This window comes from Equus caballus, chromosome 31, assembly GCF_041296265.1.
Source record: "Equus caballus isolate H_3958 breed thoroughbred chromosome 31, TB-T2T, whole genome shotgun sequence".
NCBI lineage: Eukaryota > Metazoa > Chordata > Mammalia > Perissodactyla > Equidae > Equus > Equus caballus.
Genome location: NC_091714.1, coordinates 2,833,593 through 2,855,160, shown reverse-complemented (window position 1 = coordinate 2,855,160; position 21,568 = coordinate 2,833,593). Strand labels below are relative to the sequence as shown.

Genomic DNA, 21,568 nt, shown 5'->3' with positions numbered 1-21,568 from the left:
CTTTAGGTTTTCCAAGTTTCCAGCGTGTATATGTTTATCTCCTTACTTATCTTTATATAAGATCAGCAAATATATCTTTAAATATAATCTCTACACACTTGTGTTCTGTCAAGGACCCATCAGGCCCTTGGATACAAAAAGCAGAAATGTCGGGGCCGGCCCAGTGGTGCAGTGGTTAAGCATGCATGTTCCACTTTGGCTGCCCCGGGTTTACTAGTTTGGATCCCGGGTACAGACCTACACACTGCTTGACAAGCCATGCTGTGGCAGGCATCCCACATATAAAGTAGAGGAAGATGGGCATGGATGTTAGCTCAAGGCCAGTCTTCCTTAGCAAAAAGAGGAGGATTGGCAGCAGATGTTAGCTCAGGGCTAATCCTTCTTCCTCAAAAAAAAAAAAAAAAAAAAAAACCCAGAAACGTCATAAGTGCTTTGTATCTTCCACCAAAAAATAATGAGAAAAGCTGTGGCATTTTCTTGGTAATGTACTACAGGCCAGGCATGCTGACTTACACTTTACCTAGACTGTCTCGTTTTAATCCTCATAAAAATCCTCTGAAGTAGATAGTAGCTCCATCACAATTTCATCCAGAGAGAAGCGGGGGCCCCATGTGGCTCAGGCTTGCTTGGTCCACATACAAAGAAATACATTTCAGTAGCCAAAAATAATGGAGAGAGTGCCAGCTTTATCTGCAGCTCTGGAAACACTACAGAGAATTAATTCACACCCCCGACGATTCTTCCTAAAATGCCCCTGTGTTTGTTTCCTCCGGCTGCCATGACAAAGTGCCACAAACCGGTCAGAACGACAGACATTTATTGTCTCCACAGTTCCGGAGGCTAGAAGCCCCACGTCAAGGTGTGGGCAGATCCTGGCTCCCTCCTAAGACCCCAGAGGAGAATGCCGTCCTGCCTCCTCCCAGCGTCTGGTGATGGGCAGCAATCTTTGGCCTTCCCTGACTTGTAAATGCATGTCTCAAATCTCTGCCTTCTGTCTCTGACCTCTTATAGGGACCCCAGTCATATCGGACTAAAGGCCAGCCCTGCTCCAGTAGGACCTCAGCTTACCTTTAATAATTCCGTCTGCAATGACCCAATTCCCAAATAAGGTCATATTCTGAGGTTCCAGGGAGGATGGGAATTTGGGGGGCGCTGCTCAACCCAGGACATCCTCTATCTCCTCTTTCCTGCAATCCTATATCCCACAGCTATTCCAGAGTCACTCACTTCTCAACCTCCGGCTCTTTCCTCGGCCCTGAGCGGCATGCTGCTGTCTCCCCTTCTCTGTCCTCGCCGCACGGCTTTATCACTGAGGCTGGCTCAGGCTCCCTGACTGCGGCTTCCCCTTCCTTCTCCCACTTTTGTCCATTACTGGAATTTTCCGTAGCAAAATCGAGTCGGAGAGTGACTGAGGGGGAGATCCTCTGTTAAACAGAACTCCCCTTAAACTGGGAAAAGGGGAGGATGGTGGGACGTGAGGGGGGTCGATGGCGATGGAGGAGAAACTGGATGAGATGAAGTCAGCTGGCCGAGGTCACAGGGGGTCAGCGCTGGCTCAGGACTCGGCCGGCATCCTCACTCCTGCAGCCTATACTCAGTATGTCCCCAGTACTTCTCAGGACAATTGTTCTCCCTGTACTTTTTCTCTTTTCAGGGTCGATCAGTACCTGTTTTCTGTCCTACCAGGAAAGGAAGCTGTGAGCCAACGTGGGCAAGTGGTGTCCCCTGGGCTCCGAACCCAGGGACCGCCCTCCTATGTCTTTGGGCGCTTCCGGAACGGCCTGAGCTCCTGGCACCTGGCCGTGCACTGCCGCATGGCTGCTCCGTTTCTTACGAGGCCCGGGCTGGATCAAGCCAGTCCCGGTGTGGTTACCTGTGCTGAGTGTGATCCAAGTTGGGAGGAACTCTTGTCATTCTCTGTGCCAAGAGTGACAGTGCTGCTGGAGCAAAATCGTAAAAGAGTGTGTGAGCGCTTTTTCCCATCATATGTCAATCCAGTATTAATACTGGCATTTTAAAACTAGTGTTCAGAATCCATAACAATAAAAAAAGAAAAGAAACACACTTAAAATGCAAAATGTATAAACATGACAAAAATCAGGAACGTACATTTATAAAAGTAGTGATATTAAACACATATTCTCACTTCACAATGACCTTGTTGCTAGATAATATTTTTAAAATAGTTTTTTAAAACGTGAGAAACACTCCACCAAAATGAACAATAAGCTATTACTGAAAAATGAAAATGAAATATTGTTACATATTTCTCAACAATGTGATCTTGAAAATCAGAGTGCCTCCATGCTGGTATTGTGGCAACGTATATATTTGTGTAAATTGTTCACAACTATGGAAAAAGCCTTTCCAATATGCTCAACTGCTCAAATAAAGCGTTGATGATTTATCTTCATCCCTTTTAGTTTTCTCCACGTACAGGTAGGGATTCTAGAGCCGATGACTGTCACTTTGACATTCAGCTCCTCCAGCAATACCGTGAACCAGAGTAAGCGTTTTTCTTGTGCTAGACGTTCTGCTCATTATCATTTTCTTCCTCCTCTTAAGGATTTCAGAGGCACAGAAGCTTGCTTTCTATATAAACGTTTCTTGGTCTGATTTGAATTTTAAAATCAGGGTTTAGCATCATTGGCAGGACTCAATAAAAAGTTAGCATTTCTGGACTCAGGGAGATGTCCTGCATATTTGACCCCAGAGTCCAATCACAGCCAATGCCAAGGGCAGCTGCAGAGTACCAGGTGTCACTCAGGCACCTACGCTGGCCTGAGGGCTGGCGCTCTTCTGACAATACACACAGATCAATGCCATCCTGTACAATGTCATGACATCCGTGACACTAAAATGCTGAGAACTGGGGCCAGGGCACAGATCGATGCCATCCTGTACAATGTCACGACATCCGTGACACTAAAATGCTGAGAACTGGGGCCAGGGCACAGATCGATGCCATCCTGTACAATGTCACGACATCCGTGACACTAAAATGCTGAGAACTGGGGCCAGGGCATGAGTGGTCACCTTTAGCTTCTTCAGAATCAAATCTCCTTCACCCTCATGGTTGGCAGGCACTTCGTGGCACCCTTCTTTCTAGAATTCCGCTGTGGCTCTGTGATTTCATAGGCAGTCTGAGGACCACCCTGCCCTGCCGTCTGCTCCTACGGCCCTTTGTTCCCCCCTGTGCTCTGGCATGGATCTGCAGTTGCGTTTTTATGTCAATTCCCCCTCGCCCCTCTCCGTGATACTGTTGTCCCCTTGAAGGCAGAGACGCGACAATATTTTCATTTGAATCCAGGTCCCTAACATAATGCCTGGCATGTTGAAAGATGCTCTGAAAATGTTGGCGTTATATTTTGAAAAGTTCAGGAAAATTCCAGGAAGACATTTTTCAGAGCCCCGAGACAGCCTGTTGAATAAAAGGAAGGTGAAAAATAGGGTTTCCATTATTTATGGAAGTCATGTTTCACTGCTGCTTAAATCACCATGACTAAGATAAGGTATAGATAACCCACCATATCTTGCTTCCAAAAACAAAACAAAGCCCTCTATCCCCTTGGGGAGGGAGTTATTCCTACCCTCGATTATTGGCTTCAGAGGAAACTGAAAAATTATTTCCATGGAGATGGAGTTTTCTAGACTGTCAAAGAGATAATGACTTCCAAAGCTACGATATGTATGTACAAAATTTCAGGAATCACTTAGGCATCAAATGCTACTGTTCCAGAAGAGTATTGACAACAAAGGACACAGCACGTATCTCTGGTGGCAGAGACCCCTGGCTGGTGAGATCCTGTCAGAGTCATCACAATCTTGCCAGGTCTTGCTCCGGGCCTCGCCCGAGCAGATTCACCAGCAGCACCTCCTCTGGGGACATCTGGTGGTTCTGAGTTTAACTTACAGTGAACAAGCCCATCTTCTCTGCCCCCTGCCACTGCTGAAGGGGCCACACCAGCCAAAGGCAAGGAGCCCCTTTGCTGGTTGAACCCACCAGGACTGCTGGTTGCTAAATGCCGGTTCCCACCTTGAACTGACTTTAGCAGGAAGAGTGGAATGCCTTCGCTCCCGTCACTGAGAGTCTTGATATATTCGGATCCCTGAGCTCAAACAATGTCTGCAGGACCCGGATTTACCCTCTTACTTCTCTTGAGTCTGTTTCACTCTGTTCTTAAGCAGGTTATTTCCTCGAGGTGTCCTCACGAACTCTGGGCTCACGCTGCTTCATCTTTTTCCTGGTGGCTCCAGACAAGGTCCCAGGGCCAATGCTGATTGGATCTACTTGAGTCACATGACCATTTCTGAATCAAGTGCTGTGGCCAGAGCTGGGCTGGCAGAGCTGGGCTATGTGTCCGCTCCCAGATCTGGGACGACATGGTCACCATGAGGGGTGATTCCCCAAAGGAATTCAGGGTGGTTTGATAAGAGGATGGGAAAGTTGATTCCAGATAAGCAAAAACAACATATACCCAGTACACTAGTTACTGAGCTAAATCAGGGGGTGTCATGTCTGCCAGTAGTTTTTATGGGTCAGTGTTAGTGCCTCTTCCTCCTAATAATTCTCACAATATTAGTAGCCTGCCTTAAGGTTTTTTCAGGGGGAGCAGGAGAGAATGGATAGATGGATGGATAGATGGAGAGAGGGATGGATGAATGGATGGATGGATGGATGGATAGATGGATGGATGGAGGGAGGGATGGATGGATGGATGGATGGATGGATGGTTAGATGGATGGATGGAGAGAGGGATGGATGAATGGATGGATGGATGGATGGAGGGAGGGATGGATGGATGGATGGATGGATGGATGGATGGTTAGATGGATGGATGGAGAGAGGGATGGATGAATGGATGGATGGATGGATGGGTGGATGGATAGATGGATGGATGGAGAGAAGGATGGATGGATGGATGGATGGATGGATGGAGAGAGGGATGGATGGATGGATGGATAGATAGATGAATGCATGCATAATCAGACAGCCATCAAGATAAATGCATTGTTTAGTATTTCAGTCACTGATGCAGTGTTTAGCCAATGAGTTATAAGTCTAACAAGTTTGGCTGAAAGGCATAACTTGTCACTACCATACAAGAGAGTCACAGTGGAGTCTGGCTCATTGTTAGCAAAAGATCCCAGACAAGGAAAGTCTCCCTCTGAGGCTGCTATTGAACTCTTGAAGCCTGTTTTCTGGAATCATCTTGAGTACTTTCTTTGGCAAGAGAGAACATTTCTTTTAAGAGCAAAACATGACTTTATAAGTCTCTGTGTATTTATGTTCTTTGTCACTGTGCAAATGTAATATTTGGCAGCCGAGGCAAGCTTTAGGGCAAAGAATCTTCTGTGATTCCTTTTTATTGGCAGAATATAAATTGCGCTGCAAATTGAAATATAACTTGCAGACGCTGATTCCTTCTCCAACACAGCTTCGCTGTGGCAGCCTTAATCCTCGAAAGGAAACAGCAAAATGTGGAAGCAGGATTTTTGAAATCCAGACACCGAGACCAGGCTGGAGCTCTTCACAGAGCACCATCTATATGAAAAGTCTCTGACGCGTCTGCTGGTCAGTGTGTCCTAGCGATCGTAGCAGGTGCGGACCAGCCAGCTGCGTGTCCTGCCTTACTCTGGGTCCGAGGGCTCAGGACATGCACCTGTGCCAGACGCCACAGAGAAGGGGGCTCCTGCGATGGCAGGCCCCTTCTGTGTGGCAAAGCATGCTCTCCCTACAGCATCGCACTGCTGTGTTCTGCTTGAGCGAGCTCCAGGAGGGAGGCGGCTGCCAGGGAGGCTGCTTTTCTGGCAGCCTCAGTGACTGATTTCTTTCTGATGCTTTTTGTAAATAATAGAACAAAGCCTATTTTCAGCCAGACGCCTCCCACCCCCCTGGATGCTGAAGGGGCGGGTCTGCCAGTCTCCCCCAGAGCTGCTGACCAATCCCACTCATTGCACGCTCCCTCTGCATAGCAGCAAGCTCTTTTTCTAGTTGGGGGACAATGACGGTGTGCGGGAGAGGCTGCCACGTGGACAGCACTCAGAGTGGGGGCCCCCTGCTAAGGGCCGGGGCTTCGGAAGACTTTGTGCCCGACCCTCCGAGCTGTAGAATTAATGAGACTGATGAGGACACCTCGGGATGTGGTTCCCTACCCTGGGCTTCAGATTTCTATTTCTGCTCTCATGTTTCATTCATGTCCTTTAGTTCTTTCTAGCACTCTGGGTCTTCCTCCCTTAAGAGAAAAGAGAGGGTGAGTCTCTTTAAATATTTCCTGCATTTTCTGCTGCCCCCTCGCCTGCCAGATGACAGAGAAAACCCCAGCTCTTGGAAGGGAGGGGCCCTCTGGCCTAGTTTCCACCAGGCAGGCCTCATGTTCCTACAACTTGTTAATGAAATCCTCGTTATGAAGCCAGCCACCCAGAGCAGAGTGTTTTCCCATAGGAATCAGATTATAATTGGGGTTGGCTCTGCTGTGTATGCTCAAAAAGCATCGCCAGGACTAATAATGGAACAAATAGACAAAGATACAAATGCTATAAATTTTTAGAACCATTTAAAATAGCAAGGGGTGCTCTAACTCCTGTAAAAAGTAGTCATTTATGAACTGCACACATTCTTTATAAATCAGGGACCCAAAACGTAAATCTACCACATTAGACATTTAACCCCAACTAATGAGCTGGCGAGAATAAATTTCAATTACGCATTGAACCAACTGCTGTTTTTAATTCTTCGTTAACATTTAGGTGGATAATTTTGGAAGTGGATGGTTTGGCCCACCGTGGTACAAAGGAAGCTAAAACTAATCTTTTCTCCCAATAGACTCTCTTATGAGGTAGATACGCCGGAAATACTTTCTTTGTACTTTCAATTCCAAGTTAGAAAATTCTCAAAACATACTATTACAGTGTGGGGATATCAGAACCTTCAAGAGGACCTTGTTCTGGTTTGTCTTTTCCTGCTTCCACCAAGAAAGCCTTGAAGATGCACAAGCTCCTTGTGGAATTTCACAACCTATCAATGCCCTCATTTGCTCCCTTGCCCTCAGCTTGGTTGTCCTTGTCAACTCAAGGATTCTCAAAGCTTTAAATGTCAGTCTCAAACCAAGGAAACAACTTCCTGTAAATTCCACTGGACTTTCATCCTCTCAGGAATCCTACAAGGCATGAATATGACGATTAAGATTTTCCAAATGAGGACACCGAGGCTCAGAGAAGTTCAGTGCTTTGCTCGTGGTCACACAGCTTGAATCAATGGAGTCAGACCCTAAGCTCAGGTTGATCTGAGCCGAGAGCAGAGAAGGAGGCAGTCTACACCTGGGCAAGGACTCCAGCAGATGGCCACCCAATGGCAGCTGCCTGCCCAACGGGACCAGGGGAAGGTGGCAAGAGCTGGGGCAGAGAAAGAGGAGGGAGCTTGGGAGGGGACAGTCAGGCGGTGCATAGATTCCAGAGCCCTGCTGTCCTTGGGTTTCCCTCACGCACTCCTCCTAGCTGGCTCGCTGTTATTTTTGCAAGGAGCTATTTCCCTTCAGGGTCTGTCTCCGGGTTGCTCCTCTGTTGAGTTTTAGGAAGGTTTTTAATTAAAGGGACTGTGTGAATTTTACTGGACTCCAGCCTGCGAGCGGAGGGTGAGATGCTCCGACTGCTTCCACAGCCTGTTAACTCTGCAAACGACATCTTGGTCACGCTGTCAAGCTCCTCCAGAGTTGCTTCTAAGAGCGATGAGCCTTTTTCCAGTGGGAGAGTCTGTAAGGGATTCAGAGATTCAGGAGTGGACCTCAGATGGAGCCACGTGTCCCCTCCAGGTGCCTCACCAGCAGCTTTCCCCTCGCTGCCGCTTCTAACGGGACAATCAATACCCCAGTTCTTACCCTGGTTCTGCCGCTAGTCCAGGTGGATTGTTAGCTGCCATCGCTGAACCTCCTCCTGCATCAGTATCTCATCGGCTCCCTGAGAGGGACAGCCTGGCTCCTCTCCAGCTGTGGCCTCCTGGAGCCTGGCTCCTCTCTGGGGTCACGGACCAGCCCCTCGGCATCGCGACTCTTGTTGGAAACGCACAATCTCCAGCCCTCCAGCCCTTCTGACACAGACTCTGCGTTTCCACACCGTCTCCAGGACGTCCACGTGCGCGTCAACCTGTGAAAAGCCCCGTCCTGGTTTCCTAGGTGTTCTTGCATCAGCAGACAGCAACTTTGACAGTTTCTAGAAGCAAGAGAAATGGAGCCATCCTTTCCTCAGAACACACAGGGTGAGGGCTGCTGCCTGGAGACTCCCCACGAGCTCTCCTCGGGCCGGGTCTGCGACTTCTGTCCAAAGTTACATTTCACCTGCCGCTTCTCTCCTGCACGACCTCCACGACCTCCTTTCTTCTGCCCTGAAGACAGACTATTTCTCCACCATCTGCTCACACCGTCCTCCTCCTCAGCTCACCCCCATGCTCCCCCCAGCTATGCACATCCGGGTCGCCCTTAACGGCTGGCTTCATCCTCCTCCCGCCTCTGCTTCTCACCTGGTCAGTTAGGACACGTTTCACCTTTATACCCCTGGACCTTTGTGCAAAGCTGGACCCACAGGTTACACTCCCTGGAGTCTTGTTGAGTGAGGAATGGGAGTCCTCACAAAGCCTGGAACAGCAAAGGCGTCTGGACCAGAGCTCATTATGCTCAGACACGGGGACACTGTTCGGTTGTTTAATAAACTCCTCCATTAACTCGGCTATTTCCTGATGAACAAATGAGAGCAGATCTGGAAGACGTCACAACATCATAAAACAACCAGGACGGAAACACGTCACGGGAATTTATCCTTTTCTCCCACTCAATCCAAGACTGCCATTGAGACACTTGGCCATTTCCACGTTGGCATGTGGGACACTGCATGGCATCTCATTTGCTACTACCATAGCTGGTCTCTGTCTTTCTTTTTTTTTTTGAGGAAGATTAGCCCTGAACTAACATCTGCCACCAATCCTCCTCTTTTTGCTGAGGAAGACTGGCCCTGAGCTCACATCCATGCCCATCTTCCTCTACTTTATATGTGGGACGCCTACCACAGCATGGCTTGACAAGCGGTGCCATGTCCACACCTGGGATCTGAACCAGCGAACCCCGGGCCGCCAAAGCAGAACGTGTGAACTTAACCACTGAGCCACTGGGCCCGCCCCCTGTTCTCTTTTTAATAACTGGTAATCAAAGCCACCTCTTTGACAAAACTCATCTTTGGTTGCACTGCGTCCCCCAGAAAGATAAGCCCCAGGACTTGTGAATGTGAGTTATTTGAAAATCGGGTCTTTGCAGATGTGACCAAGTTAAGATGAGGACATTAAGGTGGGCCCTAGTCCCGTGTGACTGGCATCCTTATAAGAAGAGGAGACACACACACACACACGCACGCACACATGTGCACACACGGAGAAGACACCATGGGAAGACAGAGGCAGAGACCAGAGTGATGCCACGCTGCAAACCAAGGGACACATGGAGCCCCTAGAAGCTGGAACTGATGAGAAGATCGCTCCCAGGCTTCTGAGAGCGTGAGGTCCTGGTGACACTTGGATTTCGGACTTCTCCAGAACTGTGAGAGGACACATTTCGGTTGTGTTAAGTCACTTAGTCTGTGGGACTTTGACATGGCAGCCCTAGGAAACGAATTCACTCTCCGGCTTCCAGTGTGGTCCAGAGATGACCCACTCGGCGAGGTCAGTGCTGGTCTCCTGTCCAGAACTGCACCCCCAGCTCCCTCTCTCCTTCTCAGGCCCTGCGTCCCCACCCACTTGCGCTGTCACCTGTGTGTCCTGTCTGAGGCTGCTGTCTGTCTCCCTGCCCGACACAGCTCTCACAGGGGCCCCGGCTGTCTCTTCTGATCACAGATGCATTCAGGGGTCGAGAACGGTGCCTGGTATATAGAAGGCACTTGATAACACATCTTTTGGGTGGAAAAGTGGTTTTTTTCCCAATGGTAAGACTGTATGAACTGAGGAAATTTGCCCCATTTAGTTAACAAGCTAAATAGGCAGAAACACATTCTCAGCTCTGCTCACAAGCTGGCCTCGGTGAGGAGGACTCGACGCTCGTGCATCCGGTCTCCTCCAGGCCCGTCCGCGGCTGGCGCTGTCCTTGCTGGGTCCCTGTTTGTGTGTTGCTGCTCTCCCTCCTCCCTTGGCCTGTGGGACCCTCACTGCCCTCCGTCCCCCTTTGAAGGATCTTGTCACATCCTGGGGTCTAATTGCCCCTCCCGTGCTGTGGAGTCTCAGATCTGAATCTTCCATGTGCACCCAGAGCTGCGTATTCAACCAGACCAACTGATGCCATGCAAGCTCTTGGTACTCAATCTGGTTAAACCTCAGCTCAAATTCTCCTGTTCCCGCCCTGTGCGTGTGTGTGTGTATGCATGTGTGATGTGTATGCACACGCATGTGTGTGTCGTGTGTACATACATGCATGTACTTGTGACGGTCTAGCCAGTTTCCAGAAGTCGTGCCATGACTCTTCCCCTTCTCAGCCCCCATGTATTCGTCGCCAAGCTGCACCACTTTTATCTCAGGTCCTTCCTGGCAGGTGTGGCTCTGAGTCATAGAGAGCTGAAGGAGTGTCCCTTCCACCATTATAACAAGGAAAACGCTGGGAAAACTATAAATTAATGACTTTTCTTGAGCCCTTTAGAGGACTGAGGTTAAGGCAGCCACCTAACCAAATCTTTCAGGCTCTTCACCTTGTTCATCTGGGTGTACTCCTACGCATGCTTCAAAACCCCGCTGGAAAACCATCTCTAACACCACGAAAGTTCTTCATTCCTCCTCGGTGTCACTTATGCCCCTTACACATACTCTGGATCGGCAAATCCTCCATCTGTACTGACTTTGAGTCCCAGGGCTCATTTCCAGGGACCTCACAGTCAGGCCCACCTGGGTTCTGTTCCCAGTTCGCCACTTCATCACAAGGATTCCGGGAATTCACTTCATTCCTCTCAGCGTCAGTTTCATTTTCACATAGGAAAGGAGATTAAAAAATGCCACACAAGCTTATTTTCGGCATTACGAGATAATGGATGAGCAGGGCCTTGCCTCCCTGACTGGATCCCGCCTCCCGCAGGAGAGAAGCTGTGGTCTGAGCCATTCGCACTTAGCACGTGGTGGGGGCCCGGGACATTGTGAGGAATCCATCAATCAATGAGTGGGGTGGCCATTTGGCAAGGAAGGTTACGACTCTAAAGCAATGTGGCTAAAACGCTGGGACAGCATGTGGATTCACGTACGTCTCGGTTCTCCTCTTGGCGTTGAATCTAAAAACATTTTTGGGGATAAGGACCATTGGGTTTTCCCCAGCACAGGCCTGACCTCATAAAACGTACTCACCTAAGCGACGGATGGTGTTAGAGCTTTTCCGTCCTGAAGTAAGCAGTGTAGACATCTGTCTATAACCGGGCCACAAAGCTTGCTTCTACCCTAACTTGGAAATTGAAATTAAAAAAAGCTTTTTATTGGACACATTTTTTTAAGAGCTCAAAATCTTTAAGGAATTCTTTCAAATTTGTGTTAGTGGCGTTTCTGTGAGTTACGGCCGAGCCAAGAGTTGGAGCAGAGTCGTGTCTGTTCACACCGTTTGGTTCTCATTGCCTATTAGGTTGTCAGACTCTGGTCGTGTGGTCGTTCAACTCATCGAGGAAATCCCACTCATTGGCCCTGTGCAGACAAGGAGGTGAGCAGATGAACCGGCTGGGGACCCGAGGGAGTCAGCAGCCATGAGGAATCAGGGTTACTTCAGAGAGGGACCACACCGTTTCCATGCCCCCACCAGACAGGAGGGCGATGGGAAGGTTCCAGCCCTGACAAGAGAGGCTGGCATCCTCGCACGGGGACAGACGCCCCTGAATGTTCCGTCTTCAATGAGTCATAGAACCTGGAGGCAGAGATTCGTGGTGAGAAGGGACCTGAACACCATCTCATCTAACCGAGTCTCCAAATTCTCCAAATGTTTGAAAGTCTTCATGGCCCCCAGCAAGGAAGCCCCACTGTGCTCGGCACCTGTTGATACGGGCTCAGCACGAAGTTGACCTGAGGGAAGCCATGTTGTAGAAAAGAAACCATATTGAAACTCGGAATGACCTCTGATTCACTAACCTAGCTGTAAGTTGACAACTTTGTTCTTTCGAGGTCCTTAGGAATGTGGCCCCCAAGGCAGAGAGTCTGTGCTGATAGCCATCATCTATGATCAGCATATAGACCATTGCTCCCGTCTCTGATGCATGTGCAGTAAAACAAAAGATTATCATGAACCAAGACCAGATGCCTCCCCCACCTGGATACCACTCCCCTATATAACTGGCCTGTCGTCTTTCTTCTGTAAGATGGTCCTTTCGGACATTAGTCAACCATCTTCCCCCTTGCCAGCAAGCTGTACTAAAACCCTTTCTCTCCTACCACCTTACCTCCAGACTATTGGCCTGCCTTGTGGTGGGCAGATGAGCCCCCTTGGGTAGTAACACTATGGGGTAGAGTGTTCCCCACAAAAGGGGATCCTCCTACCACACCAGAGTCACACCTGCACTCACTCACCTCTCGCTGCCCCTCCCCTCGCTCACCTGCAGGCCTTCACACCTCAGTGTAGACGCCAGCCTTTGCCGGCCCCACACAGCTGGGTCAGTGTCTCATCAATGTGCTCTTAATGCATCTTCTTCTTGCCTTGGATAGAATTTCTTTTACATTTTTTATTTTTGAAATAATTATAGATTCACAGGAGGTTGCAAAAAAATTGCAGTGAGAGTTCTCATGTACTCTTCGCCCAGTTTCCTCCAATGGTGGCATCTGGAGTAACCATGGCACCATATCACACCCAGGAAATTGGCATAGATGCACGCCATGGTTTATTCAGATTTCACAAGTTTTACATGTGTGCGTGTGTGTGTAGTTCCCTGCAATTTTATCGCAAGTATAGATTCATGAAATTACCACCATCATCCAGATTCAGAACTGTGCCACCCCCACAAGGCTCCCTCGTGCTGACCCTTTGTAGCCACAGCTCTTACGTCATCCCTCACTCCTGGTGGCCACTAATCTGTTCTCCATCGCTGTAATCTTGTTATATCAAGAATGTTATATAAATGGAATGATACCATATTTAGCCTTTCTAGACCAGATTTTTTCACTCCACATAGTTTCCTTGAGATCCATTCAAGTTGTTGTGTGGATCAAAACCTTCTTCCATTTCACTGCTGCCTAGTGGATGGACCACACTTTGTTTACCCCTTCACCTGTTGAAGGGAATTTGGATCGGTTGCATTTTGGGGTAATCATGAAAAAGTTTCCATGAAGATTTTGTGTGAATATAGGTTTTATTTCTCTGAGACAAATGTCCAAGGGTGCAATTGCTGAGTCTGATGATGTCACATAGTAACTGCCAAACTATTTTCCAGGGTGGCCGGCTGGTCCGTTTTGCTTTCCCACTCTCCCCTCTCCCTCTTATAAGGACTTTTGTGAGAGCATTGGGCTCACCTAGATAACCCAGGACAATCTCTCCATCTCGAGATCCTTAACTTGATCACATTTGCAAAGTCCCTTTTGCCACATGAGGTAACATAATCACACGTTCAAGCATTAGGGCCCCCATGTCCTTGGGGGCCGTTACCTTCCCACCACACATACTGCCTTATCATCATCTGTTTACCTCACTGTATTGTTCTGCATTATGTCCCCAGCATCCATCAGAGTGCCTGGCACGCAGTACGGGCTCAATAAATAATTGCTGGCCCACTGAAAGGGCCGCTGAGTAAACATTCCTCCTATACCGCCCTGGGGAAAGCATAAAGTGCGCTACTTTTCAGCATACGAACAGCGATGAATTTTCTTGGAACAAATAAATTCACAACATGGGCTCAGACGCAAAACAGTAGATTTATGGAGATCCTAGCACAAAATATTTGAAAATAGGCCTCAGAAAAACCCAGACTGTAGGTTTCCTACAGATATTCTCATGGAGCAAATACTCATCGCTCTCCAGAATACTCCCCTGGAATTCATAACCGGACAGATGGAGGCAGAGAAGAACAGAGAGCTGTCCTCGTGTAGGCCCTTCCCTCTGCAAGGCCACGCTCTGTGTGGCCCGTGCTTTATGTCATCAAAAGCCAGTAGTTCCTCTCCTGTAAGAAGGAATTCGTGTCTCTGCCTCTTTTCTCTTCCTCCTTCCTCCCCGCCCTTCGGAGCACCTGCTGAGAAGCTTGCTCAGTGTCTGTGCACTTTCTCCCTGCGGGGACTTGCCTTACGGGGGGCCCCCCACCATCCCTCACCTGTTCTAACAAAGGCTGCAGCCTCAGAGACAGCCGCTCGGGGCGGAGCAGACGAGATGGAATTTTGTTGGTTTTTCTAGGATTAGTTCATATCAGGTTGTGTAGCTGAGGCCCCGTCACAGGTAGATCTGGCCTGCGGGACCATCTGAGGTTTCACTTCACGGGCAGATCTTTCAACCATCGTGACAGGACTGTGGAGTTGTCACTGAGCCTTTCAAAAGGAAGGCGAAGCTGCCCCAAGGGCGGATAATGGGGAACTAAAACTCCAGACCCAGTGAGGTCTGGTGGCCTTGCCTAATGCGAGAACTTTCTTGTAATGAGAGAAAAAGGCAATGTTTTTTTGTTTGTTTTGTCTTGCTCCCTTTTTAAAGAAAAACCAGTGTTTTTCCTTAGGAGCTCAGTGGGAGCTTCTGGCGGACAATCCTTCATTTTGCAGAACATCCCTGGTGTGCAGGACGGTTGATGTCCCTGGGGGCTGCCATTACTTGTCTGTAGATCCCTTGGTTCTTGTAAAAGCTAAAACACCCCCCAGAAGTTTCCAAACGCCCCCAAAGGGAGCAGACTGCCCTCCCGTGGAAACCCAGCCATGGATTATCTGAAAGGCCTGTTATTCATTTTTAGTGAAAACTTATGCTCCAAAAACACGTTTTTCTAATAAAGGAAAAAGAGGGAAGATATTAATTGAGATGCTGATTGACTACAGCATGAACTATGTCGTTTCCATCCCCCAGGTGGTGGCAATTTGCATCAGACAGCTCTGGATATTTCCTGGTGGCGGCCCTTTGAGGCTCAGTTGATGGACTCAGCTCCGGCTGAGGGCCTCTGATGGGCGGTGACCAACAGGACAACCGGAAATGATCAGGAGCTGCCACAGAGCACACATCCCCAGCGTCTGCTTGTCCGAAAAAAATCACTCATCTTACGTGTTCTTGAAAAATGAAACACACACACACACTTTTAAGAACACACCCAACTCCCTATGAGATTTTCCCTAGAAGCGGCAACAGGAAGGTTGGGGACGAATCAGGCAACTGACACAACACCATTCTATGAACCAAAGATGGGAATTATTGACTAACCTCCCTCCCTCATTTGTCCCCAAACCATTCATTTTGCCACACGCTCTGGTTTCAGGCAGTGGGAGGGTCTACACACATTCGTGTATTCTGGAAAGGGGCACATATTCCACCTGCGTCCCCTTGAATCCTGTCTCTGCAAATCAGCTTAGAGGAATGAGGTCCATCACTGACTGATTCGGGCCCAGCCTGGTCGCGGGGTGTGGCCTGTCCAACTCTCGCAAGGACAGGCTAACTCTGAGCACTGCCCCACCCCTGCAGTGTAGGTGACACCCCTCCCAACCAGAGTCTGTTCACATTCTTCGGATTAATGGGACTCTTACATCTTTGTTATTATAACTGGCGGATGGAGCAGACTGGAAGAGAAGGATGGAGTGGACTACGTGGTGTCTCCTTCCGTCAAGCTTCCAGGCCTGGGTTGAACCGCCGTGAGCAGTGTGCGGAGGCCAGAGTGGACTGAATAGACCGCTGGAGACTCTCAGGGGCCTGCCAGCTCCTTCAGGGCCCAGCGGGCACAGAACTGGCCGGAAGTCCTCTGCTCTGTCCCAGCCCTGCTTTGGCTGGCCAAGGCCCGGGGGAGTGGAGAGCACCAGAAGAAGCACCTTTGGCTTCACAGGGCTCTTCTCCTGGGTTGCTCCATCCCCACGGCAGCCAGGAGGCTCCTTTACACAGTTTTGTGGGCACAGACATGACTGCAGCCGAGAGTCAGCCAGGAACAGCCGAGAGATCCTCCATGGGTCTGGGATGGTGGGGCTGCCTTGGGATGCTTGCAATTTGGACCCAAAGGCACTGCCACTAATAGGATAATCCCATAACTCGGGGTAAGACTGAGTCTGCATGGAAGGTAGAATGGATGAGAAGTGAGGTGGATTCCAGTTCTTTCCCCCCTTGGCTAGAAATAAAACTTGACTCTTGAGCCGAATCACCACGACCCGGCAGTGTGGCGTCAAATGCTCAGAGCCAGGTACAGTCCAGGGACCGGATTTTCTTCTGTTTTCCAGACCTGGGGCTTCTTTCATTTTTTTCCCTCTGAGTTTCATGAATTCATCAGTGTCCAGGCACAAGGACATCAAATGGCACCAAAACACTAGTAAGGGGTTGCACTTTCTGTTTGAATTGAAACCCTTTTCCCTGGTCTGATTTCTCTAGCCAGCCGAATTTATCTCTGCCTAGGGATCCGGGGAGCTTGCCGTTGGCACGGCCACTGTGCTCCTGGGCACACTTGGGTCACAGGGTTCTCCCAGCCTGGGGCACATCTCCAATCCAGGCATCAATCAGCTCACATCATCCCTGAGCAAAATGTCCCCCCGAGCCTTAAATGATTATTGGGCAAAAGCTCCGAGAGTGGGACGGTCACCAGGTTCTGCCCAGCTTGATATATCACACTGCCTTCTCTCTTGTAGCCGAGTCTCGGCTAGGAAGCCTAGCAAGATCTACACAAGAAGCTTCCACCACGAGCTCTGCCCCTGTATCAGTAGCGAGCCAGGGGCCCTGGGCAGCTTCTTCGATCTCCAGCCACCTCAACCCCCACCTCCTCAGAGTCTTGACATCATCTACAATTTGATGCTCCTTTGTCATCTTGAACCTCTTCTATTGGAAATATGGGCTATCCACATACAGAATTTAAAAACAAATCTACATGAGGCCATCACCTTGATGTAAAAGAAAATAATTCATGAAAAAAAATCTTGTTGACATATTTCATATGTAAATTCTCATGCGCGATTATACTAGAAGAAAGGTTTGTAAATCTCTTATCTGAAACCCTCGAGCTGAGCTGTATTTGGAGATTCACATTCTTAAAGACCATTTCGTGGTAACGCCACGCTTGTTCTCTACGTTTCATGTCAACCCCATTAAGACCTAGGCCAGTACCTTCTAACCAAATATGTTAACATTTCTGAAGTGAAATCTGTGAATAGTCACACAAAGTAGGTTTTCAAAAAGGCTGTTACTAGCCTCACATGAGTTCACAGTGCTGTCCTTGAGTGGGAATCCAGCCTTGGGCCCCGGACCTCATCGGCCCCCGCCACATTGGAGCACATCCTTTGAAATGTTCTGTTCTCCTCTGGTGACTGGGATCACCCCAAGGCCCACACAAACAATGCCACCTGGATGGAGCACCCGCAGCCTGGCTTAACCCCACGTGGGCCCTGGGTCCATTTCTCCCTTTTACGGCGCCCTCTGACCCTCCTCTCCACATGTGGGGTTGACCAGATGCCCCGAGACACTCTGGACCTTGCCCTTGGGGGGTTGTCCCAGGCTCCTGGGGCTGAGCCTCTGATCTAGGCAGGCAGCCTGGCCTCAGATCACTCCCACCAGCAGGCCCAGCTTCTGCAGAATAGCTCGTGAGCCAGAATGGTGCAGACATGCCCATTTGGGGTGATTCATGTGGTTTGTATGGTCAGGGGCCCAGCAGAAAACTTTTTCCTGGGGCCTTGCACACTCAGGAGGCACGCTGTTGATTCAAGTCAGATTTCGTCGCTAAATGGACTATGAAAATAAAAAGTTGTTTTTCAGAGCTTTCTGGATTTCCGAATTGCAGATCGGGGCTGAGGATCAATAGACATATGGTTTTACCATACAGCTCACCTCAGGGAGGGCAGAAGGGACGGTGTGAGAGCACAGAGTGTGGTTGATCAGATACGGTGATGACATGCATTCCCCAAACAGTAAGCAATTCCCAGAAAATTTCCAAACAAAGTAAATTTCAATCCTCATAGTAGTTACATTCTTGGAACATTAAAACTGTGCAAAAAAAATACTTTAGGTTTTCATGTGAAATGGAGTCAGGTTCCCAGGGCCAACAACTACACGCAAGTTTTGAGCTGCCCAGTGACCCACTGAGATCTTGGAAGGGCCATGTAGGGTACAAGACACAGGCAGCTCTTCCTTCTAAGCGATGCTCCTGACTCGGCGGGATGATAACACCCCAATCTCCACCCGCTAAATGACAGGCGTGCACCCCACTCAGCAGGGCAGCCCAAAACACCCACACAAATTGCCACAAAGCACCTCTGTGCTGGCTCTGTCCACCCCCACTGCCACCGCAAGGCCACAGGTTGAAGCCCATCAAGACAGTCTGTGCAGGAGAGAGTTTGGAGACCAATGACCAAACCCCCAGGTGTCCTCACGTGGGCTCCTGTTATGGATTGAATTGTGTCTTCCCAACTCCCAGCACCTCAGAACGTGACTAGGATTGGAGACACGGCCTTTATAGAATTAATTAAGTTAATGTGAGGCCATTGGGTGGGCCCTAATCCAATGTGACTGGTCTCCTTACAAGAAGGGGAAATTCAGACGCAGAGACCGACAGACACAGAGGGATGGCTGTGTGGGGACACAGGGAGAAGACGGCCATTGACACACCAAGGAGGAGGAACCAACCCCACCGACAGCTGGATCTCGAACTTCCAGCCTCCAGAATGGAGAGTCCACGTCTGTTGTTTAAGCAGCCTTGTCTGTGGTATTTGTGACCACAGCCTCAGGAAACAAATGCAGCCCCATTCATCCGCCTTTCCCCGACCCACTCCTCTGAATCTTGGCTGCGTGTGCTTCTCATTTGTAATTTTCTTAGAACTTATAGATACCCAAGTCCTTGGGCCAACCGATGCTCCCATGTGATCCCGGCTGAGGCGGTGGGACAGAAACCACACCTTTCCCCAATTTCTCGCCCACAGAATAGTCTTCTACCTGGCCACTGGGTCCCAAACAGTGTGTCCCCAAGACTCACAGTTCCTGAGACTTAAAGAGCCCCACACAAATAAATAAGATTTGATGGTAAGGATTATTTGTGCAATAAATAAATAAATATATAGAAAACACAAATAAGAGAATATCTAGGTACAGATCTATAGATTTTCATGCTATTATCTACCACTAAGAAATAATTGTCATAACGAGGTCATGAAAGACCATCTACTGCCCAAACATCAGGATTTCAGGAAGCCCATGACACACACGCTTACCAATTAATCTAGTTACACTTTCCTTTTAATCTTTTTAGAGATTACGCTGTACCATCTTCTGATGTCAACATATATTCATGATATTATTCAGTATAATATATATGAGTCAAATTCTGAACGTTGCTCGCAGCCATTTCTTCATCTATGATCTTTACCCCCAATTCCTGTTCTAGCCCGTGAGTTCCTGCAGGCAAGCTCTGTGTAAGTTTTAAGTACCCCTCAGCTGTAGGTAAGGGCAGTGCTGTCCTGAGCGAATCTCTGCCTCTGGGTCCTCCGAGCCTCAGCTGTCAAAGCCACCCCTGGACCTGGCCCTGGACTAGCCCAGGAGTGACCGCCATCGCCCATGCAGGGTGCATCCTGCGGGCAGACCATGGTCCCAGGGATGGGGGTCTCCATGTCACTCCCATTGTGTCAGCCCCACTCACTGTGGGCTGACCCTCCCTGTGCACACAGCCCAATCTGAGCCTCGGGGGTGGGACACAGTTGTGTATGTGTGTATGTGTGTGCATGTGCGTGTTCTTTCTGTGTTTGCAACTCGACCTCCCTAGATGCCCCCTCTGGTGTCCACTTCCATTGGGCAGAGGTTGGAACAGGGCCTTGTTTGTCTGGTACGGGTTAGGTGCACTTTGGCACAACCATCTCTGCTCCATTCTCAGTTGTGGCCAGAGCAGCGGGTCACTTACTGCAAGGCCTGGCTACTGTGCGCAGAAGGAGCAGCCTCTGGGAGCTGGGCACCGTGCAGGTGTGCGGGTGTGTAATGTGTAATCACAACACGTGTCCAGATGCTGGGGGCAGCCTGGCCTCAAGTTACCCATCCCAGGTTGCTGGGGGGGACCCTTGGCCCTCGGGCTGTCACCCTCACAGTCACATTCAGCCGGGCTGCCACAAGGGGAGCCATCCTGAGCTCTTGGAAGGAAGCCCGAGCCTTGGACAGTGCTGCTGTCCTAGGGACTGTCATTTCTTGTCTCACCATCACAACAGTGTTCAAGAACACAGTGTAGGGCATATGGAAGATACCAGAAGCTCCACAGCCCAGAGGCCTGGTGCAGCCTCACACTCCAGGCTCAGCTCCCCTTGGCCCAGCTTTGGACGTGGACGAGTTACTCGACTATAAAGTTTCTTGTCTATAAAATGTAAAGACAAGGACTCCCCTACTGCCCCTCAGGCAGCTGTGAGGGAGGAGAAGAGGGATGTCAGGGTGGTCTTGGCCCAGAGTGCCGCCAGCTGGCACCATTACCCACCCTCTGACCCATCCATCCCCACCCACGGGCGCCCAGATTCACCTGTCTCCTCTGCGTCTTCCTCTGCATCCACCCAGAGATCTCGCCCTGGGATGCGCCAGCCCCCAGAGCCAGAGCCCGCCGTGGAAGCGGTTTCCCAGAGCTGGGCTCGCAGAGGAGGCTGGCCAGCTCCCTGCAGTCAGAGCCTCTCAGGAGAGGGGAGGAGACAGACGCAGCTGCTTCTGGAAGCCCACCCAGCTTGCTCCCCAGAGCCCTGAGCTTTCCAGTGGAGCCTGGAGGTTGGAGGGGACCCAGTTCCCAGAGTGGAGGAGGCAGGGGCGAGGAGAAGAGTGCTGAGAATCAGAGGAATTGATACAGGAGCTCCCCTCCAAAGGCCTCCTCCTCACTGGCCTCGATTGTCCTTCAGGGAGCCCTGGGCCATCCCTACCCTGCCAATGGCACCTGTCAGACCTCACGGAGGCGTCCATTGGCAGACAGGCAAGGACGCACTGACGCATCCCCTGCTCTCCGGGCCACAGTGTGGGAGGTCTTGCACAGCTCCGTAATTAGGGGCTGTGGGCTCAGCCAGGGCCCCAGCCCCACCTTCCCCGGCTGTTACAAGATTTCTTTCCCAGACAGGGCGGTGCCATTTGGGGAAGATTTTAGATAAAATTCTCTTTTTTTAACTCAAAAGACAATAAATACAAATTTTAGGTCTAATCAAAGCCAGAAATGTGTCTCCAACTGTTCCTAACCTCGGGCTGCAGTGAACAAAGTGTGATGATGGGGATGAAGGGCAGCACCCAGCCAAGCTTCGCTTCTCTGCCCTTGGCCAGGTCACCTCTGCTCCCAGGGGCCGAAGTTCCCGTGAGCTAACGTCTTCTATGTAACCCATGACCCACATTTTGGAATGAAGCAGCGTTGGCCCCCAAAACTTGGGAGAACACGAATTAGGCCTCCAGTGTGCCTCAGGAGCTGGCCTGAGATCCGGCACTCTGGACAAAGCATTGCTGAGAGC

General features: G+C 49.8%; 1 long non-coding RNA gene across 1 annotated transcript; it reads right to left on the bottom strand.

Moving 5' to 3' along the window:
• Window positions 1–2,068: 2,068 nt before the first annotated feature.
• On the bottom strand, window positions 2,069–20,734 carry LOC138921675 (uncharacterized). Its single transcript, XR_011434454.1, has 2 exons — window positions 20,614–20,734; window positions 2,069–3,421 (listed from the first exon to the last, which is right to left on the bottom strand). It is a non-coding gene; the product is annotated as an uncharacterized lncRNA (long non-coding RNA).
• Window positions 20,735–21,568: the final 834 nt, after the last annotated feature.